The 20,812-nt window shown below is 46.3% G+C and overlaps 1 pseudogene; it reads left to right on the top strand.

Moving 5' to 3' along the window:
- The first annotated feature begins 17,607 nt into the window (after positions 1–17,607).
- The window catches only part of LOC135511827 (inactive carboxypeptidase-like protein X2), a 142,260-nt pseudogene continuing 139,055 nt past the window's right edge, over positions 17,608–20,812 (top strand).

The following is a 20,812-nucleotide window of genomic DNA, read 5'->3' as shown; positions in this document are numbered from 1 at the left end:
AGGGAGGATGTGAGGTAGCTAAGGGCCAGACGGTAAGGCAGACAAAAACACAGACAGTAAGGCAGACAGAAAAAACAGACAAAAAGGCAGACAGTCAGGCAGACAGAAAAGACAGACAGACAAAAAAGGCAGACAGTCAGGCAGACAGACAGACAAAAAGGCAGACAGACAAAAAGGCAGACACAAGACAGACATTACAGACAGACAGACATTACAGACAGACAGACATTACAGACAGACAGACAGACAGACAGACAGACAGACAGACAGACAGACAGACAGACAGACTTCCCAGTCTCTAAGGGAAATGGGAAGGACTAGTTATGGAGCACTACTCTGTTTAATGAAGAAACATTTTGTTGAACGTGTCAACATTGTAGGATACTGTCTTCCTCTTTCAGCATTAGGAAACACTACACAGCATTGGCATTGCAACACAAACTGTTAAAATCAATTGTTTCTAATGATTGGAAGTTTACTGGGCGTGATGATACATACCAATGAACAACTTATCTCCCTGTTGCCCTTGGGCCAGTAACCGAAGGGTTCCTGGATCGAATCCCAGAGCTGACAAGGTCCAAAACTCTCCCTAGACCTCCCAAATTAACAATGTTCTGACATACGTGGATGTCGATTAAGGCAGCCCCCCCCCACCACCCCACCCCACAGCACCTCTCTGATTCAGAGGGGTCGGGTTAAATGCAGAAGACACATTTCAGTTGAACAACTGACTAGGTATTTACCCCTTTCCTTTTCCGAGGTCTGGGGTTTCTGAGACGAGTTAATGACTGAGGACTAAACATGTGATTCACTTCCTCGACACCAGAGGGCAGTAGACTGTCACAAAGAAATAGGAGTAGGTTTTGTGACAAACCACCGAGACAGAAAAAACGAATAGTTTTACATCTCTGCATATTTTTTTCAAATATCATTTTGGAAAATAACAAAGTTAACTAAAGAATAAGTCAGTTGGATCTTGACCTAATAGAACACATTGAGTGGACAAATGGAAAAATGGATCCCCATATTAAAATTACCTTATCTAATTTGCATATTTTGTTTTGACTTAAAAGTTGTAACTTTAAGGGCCAGCTGGATGACTGGAGGAAGTTATGGGCCAGCTGGATGACTGGAGGAAGTCATGGGCCAGCTGGATGACTGGAGGAAGTCATGGGCCAGCTGGATGACTGGAGGAAGTTATGGGCCAGCTGTATGACTGGAGGAAGTCATGGGCCAGCTGGATGATTGGAGGAAGTTATGGGCCAGCTGGGTGACTGAAGGAAGTCATGGGCCAGCTGGATGACTGGAGGAAGTCATGGGCCAGCTGGGTGACTGAAGGAAGTCATGGGCCAGCTGGATGACTGGAGGAAGTCATGGGCCAGCTGTATGACTGGAGGAAGTCATGGGCCAGCTGGATGATTGGAGGAAGTTATGGGCCAGCTGGGTGACTGAAGGAAGTCATGGGCCAGCTGGATGACTGGAGGAAGTCATGGGCCAGCTGGGTGACTGAAGGAAGTCATGGGCCAGCTGGATGACTGGAGGAAGTCATGGGCCAGCTGGATGACTGGAGGAATTTATGGGCCAGCTGGATGACCGGAGGAAGTTAAGGGCCAGCTGGATGACTGGAGGAAGTTATGGGCCAGCTGGATGACTGGAGGAAGTTAAGGGCCAGCTGGATGACTGGAGGAAGTTAAGGGCCAGCTGGATGACTGGAGGAAGTTATGGGCCAGCTGGATGACCGGAGGAAGTTAAGGGCCAGCTGGATGACTGGAGGAAGTTCAATAACTTCTCTTCCAACTCCAATTTCCCAGGAATTCAGAAGTCAATCTGAAATAAACCCCCCTCTCCGGCAGGGCCTGCAGATTCGGGTCCAAATACTATTTGAGCTCATTTCAAAAACTTTATCTTTTCTTGTATGAGCTTGCCTGGGATAAGGAAACCAATAGAAACATCCCAAAATATCAAAGGTACGGAGCTCAGTTTGGTCCTCCGGAGACTCCACAATTGCATCACGCCGTCCGTACGGCGCCTTATGGCCTGGAGGTTTCTCTACGATACAGAGTAAAGAGGGGAGGGCCCAGATGTTTGACGTGCCGTTGACGCCATCTTGGAAAACAACATCTGAATTGTCTGTCAGAAGGCCAATAGGAACGTAATGTGCAGCTTGTTTTCATCTACGACTGTTGAAAACACGTCACTGTAAAACCTAGACCTAGAATGACCCGTCCCATTACAGGACAACTGAACTGTCAATCATCACCATTCAACTGAATCTATTGTCCCTTAAAATGATTGGCTACTCTGTTACTGTTGTTGATATTAACAGGTGTGTTGAGGTCTGTTACTGTTGTTGATATTAACAGGTGTGTCGAGGTCTGTTACTGTTGTTGATATTAACAGGTGTGTTGAGGTCTGTTACTGTTGTTGATATTAACAGGTGTGTCGAGGTCTGTTACTGTTGTTGATATTAACAGGTGTGTTGAGGTCTGTTACTGTTGTTGATATTAACAGGTGTGTCGAGGTCTGTTACTGTTGTTGATATTAACAGGTGTGTCGAGGTCTGTTACTGTTGTTGATATTAACAGGTGTGTTGAGGTCTGTTACTGTTGTTGATATTAACAGGTGTGTCGAGGTCTGTTACTGTTGTTGATGTTAACAGGTGTGTTGAGGTCTGTTATTGTTGTTGACATTAACAGGTGTGTTGAGGTCTGTTACTGTTGTTGATGTTAACAGGTGTGTCGAGGTCTGTTACTGTTGTTGATGTTAACAGGTGTGTTGGGGTCTGTTACTGTTGTTGATGTTAACAGGTGTGTTGAGGTCTGTTAGGAGGAGGACCATATTAACAGGTGTGTCGAGGTCTGTTACTGGTGTTGATATTAACAGGTGTGTTGAGGTCTGTTACTGTTGTTGATATTAACAGGTGTGTTGGGGTCTGTTACTGTTGTTGATGTTAACAGGTGTGTTGAGGTCTGTTACTGTTGTTGATGTTAACAGGTGTGTCGAGGTCTGTTACTGTTGTTGATGTTAACAGGTGTGTTGAGGTCTGTTACTGGTGTTGATGTTAACAGGTGTGTCGAGGTCTGTTATTGTTGTTGATATTAACAGGTGTGTTGAGGTCTGTTACTGGTGTTGATATTAACAGGTGTGTTGAGGTCTGTTACTGTTGTTGATATTAACAGGTGTGTTGAGGTCTGTTAGGAGGAGGACCATATTAACAGGTGTGTTGAGGTCTGTTACTGGTGTTGATATTAACAGGTGTGTTGAGGTCTGTTACTGGTGTTGATATTAACAGGTGTGTTGAGGTCTGTTACTGGTGTTGATGTTAACAGGTGTGTCGAGGTCTGTTATTGTTGTTGATATTTTCAGGTGTGTTGAGGTCTGTTACTGTTGTTGATGTTAACAGGTGTGTCTGTTACTGTTGTTGATGTTAACAGGTGTGTTGAGGTCTGTTACTGTTGTTGATGTTAACAGGTGTGTCGAGGTCTGTTATTGTTGTTGATATTAACAGGTGTGTTGAGGTCTGTTACTGTTGTTGATATTAACAGGTGTGTCGAGGTCTGTTACTGTTGTTGATGTTAACAGGTGTGTCGAGGTCTGTTACTGTTGTTGATATTAACAGGTGTGTTGAGGTCTGTTACTGTTGTTGATATTAACAGGTGTGTCGAGGTCTGTTACTGTTGTTGATATTAACAGGTGTGTTGAGGTCTGTTACTGTTGTTGATATTAACAGGTGTGTCGAGGTCTGTTACTGTTGTTGATATTAACAGGTGTGTTGAGGTCTGTTACTGTTGTTGATATTAACAGGTGTGTCGAGGTCTGTTACTGTTGTTGATGTTAACAGGTGTGTTGAGGTCTGTTACTGTTGTTGATATTAACAGGTGTGTTGAGGTCTGTTACTGTTGTTGATGTTAACAGGTGTGTTGAGGTCTGTTACTGTTGTTGATATTAACAGGTGTGTCGAGGTCTGTTACTGTTGTTGATATTAACAGGTGTGTCGAGGTCTGTTACTGTTGTTGATATTAACAGGTGTGTCTGTTACAGTTGTTGATGTTAACAGGTGTGTCGAGGTCTGTTACTGTTGTTGATATTAACAGGTGTGTTGAGGTCTGTTACTGTTGTTGATATTAACAGGTGTGTTGAGGTCTGTTACTGTTGTTGATGTTAACAGGTGTGTCTGTTATTGTTGTTGATATTAACAGGTGTGTCGAGGTCTGTTACTGTTGTTGATATTAACAGGTGTGTCGAGGTCTGTTACTGTTGTTGATATTAACAGGTGTGTTGAGGTCTGTTACTGTTGTTGATATTAACAGGTGTGTTGAGGTCTGTTACTGTTGTTGATGTTAACAGGTGTGTTGAGGTCTGTTACTGTTGTTGATATTAACAGGTGTGTCTGTTATTGTTGTTGATATTAACAGGTGTGTCGAGGTCTGTTACTGTTGTTGATATTAACAGGTGTGTTGAGGTCTGTTACTGTTGTTGATATTAACAGGTGTGTCGAGGTCTGTTACTGTTGTTGATATTAACAGGTGTGTCGAGGTCTGTTACTGTTGTTGATATTAACAGGTGTGTTGAGGTCTGTTACTGTTGTTGATATTAACAGGTGTGTTGAGGTCTGTTACTGTTGTTGATATTAACAGGTGTGTTGAGGTCTGTTACTGTTGTTGATGTTAACAGGTGTGTTGAGGTCTGTTACTGTTGTTGATATTAACAGGTGTGTTGAGGTCTGTTACTGTTGTTGATATTAACAGGTGTGTCTGTTACTGTTGTTGATATTAACAGGTGTGTTGAGGTCTGTTAGGGAAAGACGAATGGTGAGAATTACAGAGACTGGGAGACTAGTCAGGATCGAGGGAAAGATGAACGGAGCAAAGTACAGAAAGATCCTTGATGAAAATCTGCTCCAGAGTGCTCAGGATCTCAGACTGGGGTGAAGGTTCACCTTCCAACAGGACAACGACCCTAAACACAGAGCCAAGACAAGAGCAGGAGCGGCTTCGGGACAAGTCTCTGAATGTCCTTGAGTAGCCCAGCCAGAGCCCGGACTTGATCCCGATCAAACATCTCTGGAGAAACCTGAAAATAGCTGTACAGCGACGCTCCCCATCCAACCTGACAGAGTTTGAGAGGATCTGCAGAGAAGAATGGGAGAAACTCCCCAAATACAGGTGTGCCAAGCTTGTAGCGTCATACCCAAGAAGACTCGAGGCTGTAATCTCTGCCAAAGGTGCTTCAACAAAGTACTGAGTAAAGGGTCTGAATACTTGTCTAATTGTGATATTGCATTTTTTTTCTACCCACAGAAACGCATACAAGCCCCTCCCTCGCTCTCCCTTCTGTTTCCTAATTTTCCAAAATAAATAAAAACCTGGTTTTACTTTGTCAATAGTGGGTATTCTGTGTAGATTGATAAGGAAGAAATACAATGTAATCCATTTTTATAATAAGGCTGTAATGTAACAAAACATGGTACAAGTCAAGTTGTCTGGATATTGTCCCCAGAAACACACCAGGAATAGATGTCGTTCCCATAGAATTATATTCAACATTTTGGGACAAAGTAGCTCCCCATTATTTACACAAATGACAACATATGTCACTCATTTCAGTACTTCCTAGTTCCATGTAACAAGCAGTTATTTGAGTGATTTTTAAAACCTGGAACACATGCAGAGTCCCCTGCTGATTAGAAGTTTTATCAATTATTAACAATTTATCAATTATAACAATTTATCAATTATAACAATTAATCAATTATTAACAATTTATCAATTATAACAATTTATCAATGAGTAACAATGTATCAATTATAACAATTTATCAATTATTAACAATTTATCAATTATATCAATTTATCAATTATAACAATTTATCAATTATTAACAATTTATCAATTATTAACAAATTATCAATTATAACAATTTATCAATTATTAACAATTTATCAATTATAACAATTTATCAATTATTAACAATTTATCAATTATTAACAATTTATCAATTATAACAATGTATCAATTATTAACAATTTATCAATTATAACAATTTATCAATTATTAACAATTTATCAATTATTAACAATTTATCAATTATAACAATTTATCAATTATTAACAATTTATCAATTATAACAATTTATCAATTATTAACAATTTACCAATTATTAACAATTTATCAATTATAACAATAACATAATAACAAAACTCACAATCGATAAAATAATAAATTGTCAAAAGTCTTCACCAGACTTGATACATATCAATCAAAAAGGGTTTATTAAAGACTCTTTCAAACAGAGCACAATGTTTCAGTATAATACGAAATTATTAGATAAAAACAAGCTATTAACTACAGGGTTCAACACCATAATGACCCCTGGGACTAAACACCTCCCTCTGTGACTGGATCCTGGACTTCCTGATGGGTAACAACATATTTGATCCTGAGGGAGAGTGGGAGAGGACAGGGGGTGGTGGAATGAGAGGAGGGGGTGGGGAGAGGGAGAGAGGACAGGGGGTTGTGGAAGGAGGGGAGGGGTGGGGAGAGGGAGAGAGGACAGGGGGTTGTGGAAGGAGAGGAGGAGGTGGGGAGAGGGAGAGAGGACAGGGGGTAGTGGAAGGAGAGGAGGGGTGGGGAGAGGGAGAGAGGACAGGGGGTTGTGGAAGGAGAGGAGGAGGTGGGGAGAGGGAGAGAGGACAGGGGGTAGTGGAAGGAGAGGAGGGGTGGGGGAGGGGGGAGAGGACAGGGGGTTGTGGAAGGAGAGGAGGAGGTGGAGAGAGGGAGAGAGGACAGGGGGTTGTGGAAGGAGAGGAGGAGGTGGGGAGAGGGAGAGAGGACAGGGGGTAGTGGAAGGAGAGGAGGGGTGGGGAGAGGGAGAGAGGACAGGGGGTGGTGGAATGAGAGGAGGGGGTGGAGAGAGGGAGAGAGGACAGGGGGTTGTGGAAGGAGAGGAGGGGTGGGGAGAGGGAGAGAGGACAGGGGGTGGTGTAAGGAGAGGAGGAGGTGGGGAGAGGGAGAGAGGACAGGGGGTGGTGGAAGGAGAGGAGGAGGTGGGGAGAGGGAGAGAGGACAGGGGGTGGTGGAAGGAGAGGAGGAGGTGGGGAGAGGGAGAGAGGACAGGGGGTGGTGGAAGGAGAGGAGGGGAGAGGGAGAGCAAGAGAGGACAGGGTGGTAGAAGGAGAGGAGGGGGAGAGGTGGGGAGAGTGTGAGGAGAGGAACTGGTATTAGGAGAGGAAGGGGAGAGGAGAGGTGGGGAGAGTGGGAGGGAGAGAGAGAGTGAAGGAGGAGAGGAGAGGAGAGGAGAGGAGGGTGGGGAGCCGAAGAGAGGGGAGGAGAGGAGAGTAGATGAAAGGGGGGGAGATGAGAAGGGAGGGGAGGGGAGGGGAGGAGATGAGAGGGGAGGAGATGAGAAGGGAGGGGAGGAGAGGGGAGGAGAGGAGAGTAGATTAGAGTGGAGGAGATGAGAGGGGAGGGGAGGAGAGGAGAGGAGAGGAGAGGGGAGGAGATGAGAAGGGAGGGGAGGGGAGGAGATGAGAAGGGAGGGGAGGGGAGGAGATGAGAAGGGAGGGGAGGGGAGGAGAAGAGAGTAGATGAGAGGGGAGGAGATGAGAAGGGAGGGGAGGGCAGGAGAGGGGAGGAGAGGAGAGTAGATGAGAGGGCAGGAGATGAGAGGGGAGGGGAGGAGATCAGAAGGGAGGGGAGGAGATGAGTGGGGAGGAGATAAGAAGGGAGGGGAGGGGAGGAGAGGAGAGTAGATGAGAGGGGAAGAGATGAGAAGGGAGGAGAGGAGAGGAGAGGAGAGGCGAGGAGAGGAGAGGAGAGGAGGAGGTGGGAGGTTAACAGGGTCTAGGAGGAAAAGGCTGTCCACTTGTTTTGATTTGTATGACTTCCCAGCAGGTGACAGCTGTCTGGGTCTGGCCAGTGGGACCTCAGCTTCATTACTCCACGTGTCAGTTCAGATCATTTCCCAGATGAAGAGAAGGGAGGGGCTGGGCAGAGGGGAGATGAAGAGGAGGGAGGGGCTGAGCAGAGTGGAGATTAAGAGGAGGGAGGGGCTGAGCAGAGTGGAGATGAAGAGGAGGGAGGGGCTGAGCAGAGTGGAGATGAAGAGGAGGGAGGGGCTGAGCAGAGTGGAGATGAAGAGGAGGGAGGGGCTGAGCAGAGTGGAGATGAAGAGGAGGGAGGGGCTGAGCAGAGTGAGCAAAGGCCTTCTCTCTCTCTCTCTCTCTCTCTCTTTCTCTCCCTCTCTGTCGCTTTCTTTCTCTCTCTCTCTCTCTCTCTCGGTCTCTCTCTCTCTCTTTTCACCTATTTCTTGCTCCCCTTATCATATTTTATCCACCCCTGCAACCCTCTCTCCTCTCTCCGCTCCTTCCTCATCCTGCACCCCTCTCTCCTCTCTCCGCTCCTTCCTCATCCATGGCCTCTCTGAGCTGTCAAATGAAACTTTCGTGAAATTGCAAAGTGGTGAAAGGATTCACAGTGTGTTCTGTTAAGTGGTGAAAGGCTTCACAGTGTGTTCTGTTAAGTGGTGAAAGGCTTCACAGTGTGATCTGTTAAGTGGTGAAATGATTCACAGTGTGATCTGTTAAGTGGTGAAAGGATTCACAGTGTGATCTGTTAAGTGGTGGAAGGCTTCACAGTGTGAAGGAAATGGTGGAAGGATTCACAGTGTGTTCTGTTAAGTGGTGAAAGGATTCACAGTGTGAAGGAAATGGTGAAAGGCTTCACAGTGTGTTGTGTTAAGTGGTGAAATGATTCACAGTGTGATCTGTTAAGTGGTGAAAGGATTCACAGTGTGATCTGTTAAGTGGTGAAAGGATTCACAGTGTGATCTGTTAAGTGGTGAAAGGATTCACAGTGTGAAGGAAATGGTGAAAGGCTTCACAGTGTGAAGGAAACGGTGAAAGGCTTCACAGTGTGAAGGAAATGGTGAAAGGCTTCACAGTGTGAACTAAATGGTGAAAGGCTTCACAGTGTGAAGGAAATCCCGTGCTTCTGCTCACCTGAACTAGAATACCTCATGTTTAACAGCCTTTTTATCAACCAAGAGAGATTTCATCTGTAGTCATCACTGCTGTCTACATTCTATCACAAAGGAGAATGGCACTAAGCAGGCACTCAACAAGCTGTACAGGGCCGTAAACAAACAAGACAACACACACCCAGAGGCAGCGTTTCTAGTGGGAGGAGACTTCATCACAGGGAGACTGAAATGCGTTTTTCTTACCAAAACGTCTCCTACGCCTCAAGAGGCGCTAACACTCTGGACCACTTTTACTCTACCCACAGAAACGCATACAAGCCCCTCCCTCGCTCTCCCTTTGGAAAATCAGACCATGTCTCGATCTTCCTGCTTACTGAAACACGAAGTACAAGAGCTCTGTTACGGATGAGGTCCGACGAACCGAACGCTACGAGGCTGCTTCCTGCTTCGCTAGCACAGACTGGAATATTCTCCGGGATTCACTAGCACAGACTGGAATATTCTCTGGGATTCGCTAGCACAGACTGGAATATTCTCTGGGATTCGCTAGCACAGACTGGAATGTTCTCTGGGATTCACTAGCACAGACTGGAACATTCTCCGGGATTCGCTAGCACAGACTGGAATATTCTCTGGGATTCGCTAGCACAGACTGGAATATTCTCTGGGATTCGCTAGCACAGACTGGAATATTCTCTGGGATTCACTAGCACAGACTGGAATATTCTCCGGGATTCGCTAGCACAGACTGGAATATTCTCCGGGATTCGCTAGCACAGACTGGAATATTCTCCGGGATTCGCTAGCACAGACTGGAATATTCTCCGGGATTCGCTAGCACAGACTGGAATATTCTCCGGGATTCGCTAGCACAGACTGGAATATTCTCCGGGATTCGCTAGCACAGACTGGAATATTCTCCGGGATTCGCTAGCACAGACTGGAATATTCTCCGGGATTCGCTAGCACAGACTGGAATATTCTCCGGGATTCGCTAGCACAGACTGGAATATTCTCCGGGATTCGCTAGCACAGACTGGAATATTCTCTGGGATTCGCTAGCACAGACTGGAATATTCTCCGGGATTCGCTAGCACAGACTGGAATATTCTCTGGGATTCGCTAGCAGACTGGAATATTCTCCGGGATTCGCTAGCACAGACTGGAATATTATCCGATATTCGCTAGCACAGACTGGAATATTCTCTGGGATTCGCTAGCACAGACTGGAATATTCTCCGGGATTCATCCGATAACATTGAGGAGTTTATCACATCATTCACCGGCTTCATTAGTTAGTGAATAGCTGACGTCGTCCCCCACAATGACCACATACACTACACTCTTCTGGGAAGGCTTTCCACTAGATGTTGGAACATTGCTGCTATAACAGCCTCCACTCTTCTGGGAAGGCTTTCCACTAGATGTTGGAACATTGCTGCTATAACAGCCTCCACTTTTCTGGGAAGGCTTTCCAGTAGATGTTGGAACATTGCTGCTATAACAGCCTCCACTCTTCTGGGAAGGTTTTCCACTAGATGTTGGAACATTGCTGCTATAACAGCCTCCACTTTTCTGGGAAGGCTTTCCACTAGATGTTGGAACATTGCTGCTATAACAGCCTCCACTCTTCTGGGAAGGTTTTCCACTAGATGTTGGAACATTGCTGCTATAACAGCCTCCACTCTTCTGGGAAGGCTTTCCACTAGATGTTGGAACATTGCTGCTATAACAGCCTCCACTCTTCTGGGAAGGTTTTCCACTAGATGTTGGAACATTGCTGCAGGGACTTCCATTCAGCCACAAGAGCATTAGTGAGGTCGGGTACTGATGTTGGGCGATGAGGCCTGACTCGCAGTCGGGATTCCAAGTCGTCCCAAACGTGTTCGATGGGGTTGAGGTCAGGGCTCTGTGCAGGCCAGTCAAGTTCTTCCACACCGATCTCGACAATCCATTCTATATGAACCTTGCTTTGTGCACAGGGCATTGTCATGCTGGAACAGGAAAGAGCCTTGCCCAAACTGTTGCCACAAAGTTGGAAGCAGAATCGTCTAAAATGTAATTGTATGCTGTAGAGTTAAGTTTTCCCTTCACTGGAACTAAGGGGCCCGAACCATGAAAAACAGCCCTTGACCATTATCCTCCTCCACCAAACCTTACAGTTGGCACTTTGCATTGGGGCAGGTAGCGTTCTCCTGGCATCCATAAACCCAGATTTGTCCGTCAGACTGCCAGATGGTGAAGCGTGATTCATCACTCCAGAGAACGCGTTTCCACTGCTCCAGAGTCCAATGGCGGCAAACTTTACACCACTCCAGCCGGCGCTTGGCGTTGCACATGGTGGTCTTAGGCTTGTGTGCGGATGCTCGGCCATGGAAACCCATTTCATGAAGCTCTTGATGTACACATCTTGTGCTGACGTTGATTCCAGAGGCAGTTTGGAACTCGGTAGTGAGTGTTGGAACCGAGGACAGACGATATTTACTCCCTACTCGCTCCATAGGAGAACACTTCGAAGAACCCTTTTTGGTTCCATGTAGAACCCTTTTGTGTTCCAGGTAGAACCCTTTTGTGTTCCAGATAGAACCCTTTTGTGTTCCAGGTAGAACCCTTTTTTGTTCCATGCAGAACCCTTTTCATGGAGGGTTCTACATCAAACCTAAAAGGGTTCTACCTGGTACCAAAAAGTGTTCTCCCGTGGGGACAGCCAAAGAACCCTTTTGGAACCCTTTTTGCGTGTGGACGCAGTCAAGGTGAAACTTAGTGCTGTCAGACTGTGGTACTGAAGATGGATGGGGCTGTGTGTGTGTGTGTGTGTGTGTGTGTGTGTGTGTGTGTGTGTGTGTGTGTGTGTGTGTGTGTGTGTGTGTGTGTGTGTGTGTGTGTGTGTGTGTTTTCTGTGTGTGTGTCTCTGTGTGTTTCTGTGTGTGTGTGTGTCTCTGTGTGTGTGTGTGTCTCTGTGTGTGTGTGCGTGTGTGTGTGTGTGTGTGTGTGTGTGTGTGTGTGTGTGTGTGTGTGTGTGTGTGTGTGTGTGTGTGTGTGTGTGTGTGTGTGTGTGTGTGTGATGGTAATGTCTATTGCAGCTCAGGCGTTGATGTGATGAGCTGTGACAGAGGGAAGAGCTCTATCTCTGAGCGTTCACCACACACACACACACACACACACACACACACACACACACACACACACACACACACACACACACACACACACACACACCCTCAGACCCTGTCTGAGCATGTCTGGACGCTGCACAGAGAAACTCCCTGTCTCACGTCAGCCGCTCACTAATGTGCAAATTACAGCTAGGTCCAAACAGGTCTGGACGTAGAGAGACTCCCAATTACAGCTAGGTCCAAACAGGTCTGGACGCAGAGAGACTCCCAAATTACAGCTAGGTCCAAACAGGTCTGGACGCAGAGAGACTCCCAAATTACAGCTAGGTCCAAACAGGTCTGGACGCAGAGAGACTCCCAATTACAGCTAGGTCCAAACAGGTCTGGACGCAGAGAGACTCCCAAATTACAGCTAGGTCCAAACAGGTCTGGACGCAGAGAGACTCCCAAATTACAGCTAGGTCCAAACAGGTCTGGACGCAGAGAGACTCCCAAATTACAGCTAGGTCCAAACAGGTCTGGACGCAGAGAGACTCCCAAATTACAGCTGGGTCCAAACACGTCTGGACGCAGAGAGACTCCCAAATTACAGCTAGGTCCAAACAGGTCTGGACGCAGAGAGACTCCCAAATTACAGCTGGGTCCAAACAGGTCTGGACGCAGAGAGACTCGCAAATTACAGCTGGTTCCAAACAGGTCTGGGCATCAAACAAGAGACAAAGTATTCCCACGGAACCCTTGAGTCCCAAATGGCACCCTAATCCCTATATAGAGCACTACTATTGACCAGAGCCCACCCTAATCACTATATAGTGCACTACTATTGACCAGAACCCACCCTATTCCCTATATAGTGAACTACTATTGACCAGAGCCCACCCTACTCCCTATATAGTGCACTACTAGTGACCAGAGCCCACCCTATTCCCTATATAGTGCACTACTAGTGACCAGAGCCCACCCTATTCCCTATATAGTGCACTACTATTGACCAGGACTCACGCTATTCCCTATATAGTGCACTACTAGTGACCAGTACCCTATTCCCTATATAGAACACTACTAGTGACCAGTACCCTATTCCCTATATAGAACACTACTAGTGACCAGGGCCCTATTCCCTATATACTGTATAGTGTACTACTAGTGACCAGGGCCCTATTCCCTATATAGAACACTACTACTGACCAGGACCCTATTCCCTATATAGAACACTACTAGTGACCAGGGCCCTATTCCCTGTATAGTGTATAGTGTACTACTAGTGACCAGGGCCCTATTCCCTATATACTGTATAGTGTACTACTAGTGACCAGGGCCCTATTCCCTATATAGTGTATAGTGTACTACTAGTGACCAGGGCCCTATTCCCTATATACTGTATAGTGTACTACTAGTGACCAGGGCCCTATTCCCTATATAGTGCACTAATAGTGACCAGGACCCTATTCCCTATATACTGTATAGTGTACTACTAGTGACCAGGGCCCTATTCCCTATATAGTGTATAGTGTACTACTAGTGACCAGGGCCCTATTCCCTATATACTGTATAGTGTACTACTAGTGACCAGGGCCCTATTCCCTATATAGTGCACTAATAGTGACCAGGACCCTATTCCCTATATACTGTATAGTGTACTACTAGTGACCAGGGCCCTATTCCCTATATAGTGTACTACTAGTGACCAGGACCCTATTCCCTATATAGTGTATAGTGAACTACTAGTGACCAGGGCCCTATTCCCTATATAGTGCACTACTAGTGACCGGGGCCCTATTCCCTATATAGTGTACTACTAGTGATCAGGGCCCTATTACCTATATAGTGTACTACTAGTGACCAGGGCCCTATTCCCTATATAGTGTACTACTAGTGACCAGGGCCCTATTCCCTATATAGTGTACTACTAGTGACCAGTACCCTATTCCCTATATACTGTATAGTGTACTACTAGTGACCAGGACCCTATTCCCTATATAGTGTATAGTGAACTACTAGTGACCAGGGCCCTATTCCCTATATAGTGCACTACTAGTGACCGGGGCCCTATTCCCTATATAGTGTACTACTAGTGATCAGGGCCCTATTACCTATATAGTGTACTACTAGTGACCAGGGCCCTATTCCCTATATAGTGCACTACTAGTGACCGGGGCCTTATTCCCTATATAGTGCACTACTAGTGACCGGGGCCCTATTCCCTATATAGTGTACTACTAGTGACCAGGGCCCTATTCCCTATATAGGGTACTACTAGTGACCAGGGCCCTATTCCCTATATAGAACACTACTAGTGACCAGAGCCCTATTCCCTATATACTGTATAGTGTACTACTAGTGACCAGGGCCCTATTCCCTATATAGTGTACTACTAGTGACCAGGGCCCTATTACCTATATAGTGTATAGTGTACTACTAGTGACCAGGGCCATATTCCCTATATACTGTATAGTGTACTACTAGTGACCAGAGCCCTATTACCTATATAGTGTATAGTGTACTACTAGTGACCAGGGCCATATTCCCTATATACTGTATAGTGTACTACTAGTGATCAGGGCCCTATTACCTATATAGTGTACTAATAGTGACCAGGACCCTATTCCCTATATACTGTATAGTGTACTACTAGAGACCAGGGCCCTATTCCCTATATACTGTATAGTGTACTACTAGTGACCAGGGCCATATTCCCTATATACTGTATAGTGTACTACTAGTGACCGGGGCCATATTCCCTATATACTGTATAGTGTACTACTAGTGACCAGGACCCTATTCCCTATATACTGTATAGTGTACTACTAGTGACCAGGGCCCTATTCCCTATATACTGTATAGTGAACTACTGGTGACCAGGGCCATATTCCCTATATACTGTATAGTGCACTACTAGAGACCAGGACCCTATTCCCTATATACTGTATAGTGTACTACTAGTGACCAGGGCCATATTCCCTATATACTGTATAGTGCACTACTAGTGACCAGGACCCTATTCCCTATATACTGTATAGTGTACTACTAGTGACCAGGGCCCTATTCCCTATATACTGTATAGTGTACTACTAGTGACCAGGGCCATATTCCCTATATAGTGCACTACTAGTGACCAGGGCCCTATTCCCTATATAGTGCACTACTAGTGACCAGGACCCTATTCCCTATATACTGTATAGTGCACTACTAGTGACCAGGACCCTATTCCCTATATACTGTATAGTGTACTACTAGTGACCAGGACCCTATTCCCTATATACTGTATAGTGTACTACTAGAGACCAGGGCCCTATTCCCTATATAGTGCACTACTAGAGACCAGGGCCCTATTCCCTATATAGTGGTACTACTAGTGACCAGGACCCTATTCCCTATTCCCTATATAGTGAACTACTAGTGACCTGGGCCCTATTCCCTATATACTGTATAGTGTACTACTAGTGATCAGGGCCCTATTACCTATATAGTGTACTACTAGTGACCAGGGCCATATTCCCTATATAGTGTATAGTGTACTACTAGTGACCAGGGCCATATTCCCTATATAGTGTATAGTGTACTACTAGTGACCAGGACCCTATTCCCTATATACTGTATAGTGTACTACTAGTGACCAGGGCCCTATTCCCTATATACTGTATAGTGAACTACTAGTGACCAGGGCTACTAGTGGATGATAGATGGACTGAGGTGGATGATAGATGGACTGAGGTGGATGATAGATGGATGATAGATGGACTGAGGTGGATGATAGATGGACTGAGGTGGAAGATAGATGGACTGAGGTGGATGATAGATGGATGATTGATGGACTGAGGTGGATGATAGATGGATGATAGATGTACTGAGGTGGATGATAGATGGACAGAGGTGGATGATAGATGGACTGAGGTGGATGATAGATGGATGATAGATGGACAGAGGTGGATGATAGATGGATGATAGATGGACTGAGGTGGATGATAGATGGATGATAGATGGACTGAGGAGGATGATAGATGGATGATAGATGGACTGAGGTGGATGATAGATGGACTGAGGTGGATGATAGATGGATGATAGATGGACTGAGGTGGATGATATATGGACTAAGGTGGATGATAGATGGATGATTGATGGACTGAGGTGGATGATAGATGGATGATAGATGGACTGAGGTGGATGATAGATGGTTGATTGATGGACTGAGGTGGATGATAGATGGATGATAGATGGACTGAGGTGGATGATAGATGGATGATAGATGGACTGAGGTGGACGATAGATGGACTGAGGTGGATGATAGATGGACGATAGATGGACTGAGGTGGATGATAGATGGATGATTGATGGACTGAGGTGGATGATAGATGGACTGAGGTGGATGATAGATGGACTGAGGTGGATGATAGATGGACTGAGGTGGATGATAGAGGGACTGAGGTGGATGATAGATGGATGATAGATGGACTGAGGTGGATGATAGATGGATGATAGATGGACTGAGGTGGATGATAGATGGACGATAGATGGACTGAGGTGGACGATAGATGGACTGATGTGGATGATAGAAGGACTGAGGAGGATGATAGATGGACTGAGGTGGATGATAGATGGACTGAGGTGGATGATAGAGGGACTGAGGTGGATGATAGATGGACTGAGGAGGATGATAGATGGACTGAGGTGGATGATAGATGGACTGAGGTGGATGATAGATGGACTGAGGTGGATGATAGATGGACGATAGATGGACTGAGGTGGATGATAGATGGACTGAGGTGGATGATAGATGGACTGAGGTTGATGATAGATGGATGATAGATGGACTGAGGTGGATGAATAAAGAAAAATGAATAAATAAAAATGAGAATCAAATCGTCAACGGGACAATAGTAACAACAATAACCAAGGGTCAAAATAACCAACACACTGAACAATAACAATAAGCATACAGTAGAGTACATGTGCAGGTTGGACTGAGGTGGACTGAGGTGGAGGTTGATTGGTCTGTCAGACACTGTCCCTCAACTTATGGCAGGCAGCAATGTAGTGCGCTGCCAACCCACAGCTCTCTGCGTCCTCCCCCAACAGGATGGGTAGCCTACTCTCATCAGAGAGGTCTTTGAAACCTTGAATAAGGTTTTACACTTTGGGAATTTCTCTCTCTCTCTCTCTCTCTCTCTCTCTCTGTCTCTCTGTCTCTGTCTCTGTCTCTCTCTCTCTCTCTCTCTCTCTCTCTCTCTCTCTCTATCTCTATCTCTGTCTCTGTCTCTCTCTCTCTATCTCTATCTCTCTCTCTATCTCTCTGTCTATCTCTCTCTCTCTCTCTATCTCTCTATCTCTCTGTCTATCTCTCTCTCTCTCTCTCTCTCTCTCTATCTCTCTGTCTATCTCTCTGTCTATCTCTCTCTCTCTATCTCTATCTCTCTATCTCTCTCTCTCTCTCTCTCTCTCTGGATGGCAAATGAGTTAAGAAGAGGATAACTCTCTGTTCCGAAGTAAAGAAAAACAGACACACATGCCGTTCGGCGCCAAACCAGAAGGGAGTGGGAGGGGATCTGGATGAAAGCAGAGATCCTGTCAGTGTGTGCAGTGGCTGCTCATCTCATCTCACGACTGTACTAACCACTGTCTATATGAAACCAACTGCTCCTCAAACGTCTGACTTCGACTGACTCTCTCAAACCTAAAGGGTTAATTAAAGCAAACAACTAAAATACCTCTCTTTTTTTTTCCCTCCTCCGGAGGATATGGAGAGCCACCTGCCAACTTCTAAGGAGTAAAACCCCTCACTCCCTGTCTCTCTTTCCTTCCTTCTGGAACTCTTCTGCTTTCTCTCTCTCTCTCTCGGAGTATTTCACCCTGACTCCTTATATTTTACTCCTGGCAGAGAGAGACTCCCGTAGAACCCCGGGTTCCGGTGCTGTCGGCAGTAAGTTGGAGCGCTCTGGGAACTTGGCGAACTTCCCCGTCTGTGCCTCTGTCTGTTCCGGAGTAGGAGAGAGAGTCGGAGGGAGAGACGGAGGGAGAGACGGAGGGAGAGACGGAGGGAGAGGGCGGTAGCAGTAGTTGAAGCAGCCCTGCAGACGAACACTCCTCTGGAGACCTCAGGACCGGCTAGAACCAACCAGCAGGACATCGAGCTGGTGATACGTCCCCAGGGACAGGCCACCATGATGGGCCAGCGTCTCAACCGCCTCTCTGTCCTGGGGCTACTCTTACTGCTCCTGGACCTGAATGTGAGTCACGGCTCCGCTGCTCCCGCTGAGGACGAGGATTACTACATGCAGGAGTTACTCACCAGGGACCACTACTACCACACGGCACCTGAGGAGGAGATGGTACCACCCGTTCCCCCCTTCGAAGGGGCCCGAGGGACCGACAGGAACAAACGTCCCCCCAGCCTGGAGAAGACCGACAGGATCAAACGTCCCCCCAGTCAGAAGGCGACAACCAACAGGAACAAGCGTCCCCCCAGCCTGGAGACGACCGACAGGAACAAGCGTCCCTCCATCCAGAAGGAGGCGACCGGCAAGTCAGAAAACGTCAGACAAACAGACAAGACCAGGGTCACTGAAACGAAGTCAGGTACTGTTACTGTTTCTGTACACACACACACACACACACACACACACACACACACACACACACACACACACACACACACACACACACACACACACACACACACACACACACACACACACACACACACACACACACACACACAGTACCACGGCCATTGAAGCTAATTTAAGTTACTGTAAACTTTGTAAACCCTCCTGTTACTACCCAGGGTGCCCATGTCTGACCTCTGACCTAGCAGAGTGTCCTGTTACTACCCAGGGTGCCCATGTCTGACCTCTGACCTAGCAGAGTGTCCTATTACTACCCAGGGTACCCATGTCTGACCTCTGACCTAGCAGAGTGTCCTGTTACTACCCAGGGTGCCCATGTCTGACCTCTGACCCACAAAGAGCAGCAGTTTTATTTTGTTGAAAGGTCAATCCCAAAGCTCCGTAGCGTGCGGTGAAAACATTATTGGCTCCCCCGTTCTGAAGAGGTTGTGTTGGTGCAGATAAAGGCCATCCTATAAACACTGTAGTACAATGTGAACAGAGCTTTTAAAAAAACAACTGCGCATCTACTACTGTATCTGAGGAACGGTTTGATTAATGACCCTCATCTATATGTGTGTAGAGAGGCTGTACGATGACGTTACAACACCAGGCTGGCAAAGTCCTGAGACCAAACGTTATTATAGTCTTCTAATGCCCTTGGCGCCAACGTGTCTCTCTGCCTCTGATGATTCATTTCAAACAACGTGCTTGTTTTTGTGGTATTTTGATTGGCTAAAAGAGTCTTCCCAAAATGTTACCATCCAAATTCTCAGCCAATCAAAAGACAGATCTTTGAAACGACACCAAAGTCTTAATTAGACGGCTGTATAGTTTTTACAGACAGTTACTGCCTAGAAACATGTTACCTAGAAACATGTTGCCTAGAAACATGTTGCCTAGAAACATGTTGCCTAGAAACATATGTTGCCTAGAAACATGTTACCTAGAAACATATTGCCTAGAAACATGTTGCCTTGAAACATATGTTGCCTAGAAACATGTTGCCTAGAAACATATTGCCTTGAAACATATGTTGCCTAGAAACATGTTGCCTAGAAACATATGTTGCCTTGAAACATATGTTGCCTAGAAACATGTTGCCTAGAAACATATTTTGCCTAGAAACATGTTGCCTAGAAACATATGTTCACTCAAATGTTAGTACGTAGGACACCAGAAGTTGTATTATCAGGGATTAACATTGTGAGTCGGTTGCTGATAACCGGATGTTATTGTTCTGACCAGGTCAAGATAAGGACAGAGATTCAGAGAACATCATCCACATCTAAATCAATCTGTGATGACCAGGGAGAGACTAATACATTTAACCATCTCTCTATCCTTCCATCCCTCCATCCCTCCACCCCTCTATCCCTCCATCCCTCTATCCATCCATCCCTCTATCCCTCCATCCCTCCACCCCTCCATCCCTCCATCCCTCCATCTCTCTATCCCTCCACCCCTCCAACCCTCCATCACTCCATCCCTTCATCCCTCCACCCCTCCATCCCTCCATCCCTCCATCCCTCCACCCCTCTATCCCTCCATCCCTCTATCCCTCCATCCCTCTGTCCCTCCATCCCTCTGTCCCTCCATCCCTTCATCCCTCTGTCCCTCCATCCCTCTGTCCCTCCATCCCTTCATCCCTCCACCCCTCCATCCCTCCATCCCTTCATCCCTCCACCCCTCTATCCCTCCATCCCTCTATCCCTCCATCCCTCTGTCCCTCCATCCTTCCATCCCTCTATCCCTCCATCCCTCCATCCCTCTATCCTTCCATCCCTCCACCCCTCTATCCTTCCACCCCTCCATCCCTCCACCCCTCCATCCCTCCACCCCTCCATCCCTCCATCCCTCCACACCTCCATCCCTCCATCCCTCCAACCCTCCATCCCTCCACCCCTCCATCCCTCCACCCCTCCATCCCTCCATCCCTCCACAGATACTGTAGATGAGAGACAGCAGGTTAATTTAGTATTTTAGTCCCAAAATGCACCCTTTTGTTCCTTAAAACCTTTAACAAGATCTTTGTTAATTCATGGATTTCAACACTTGAATTGTGGTGTGTTTTTAGTGTTTTTCCCCCCGTCTATACATAGAGCCATAAAACGAA

Source organism: Oncorhynchus masou, chromosome 24 (genome assembly GCF_036934945.1).
Source record: "Oncorhynchus masou masou isolate Uvic2021 chromosome 24, UVic_Omas_1.1, whole genome shotgun sequence".
In the NCBI taxonomy this organism is placed as follows: domain Eukaryota; kingdom Metazoa; phylum Chordata; class Actinopteri; order Salmoniformes; family Salmonidae; genus Oncorhynchus; species Oncorhynchus masou.
The sequence above is the reverse complement of the archived record's forward strand: the minus strand, read 5'-3'. Positions and strand labels throughout refer to the sequence as shown.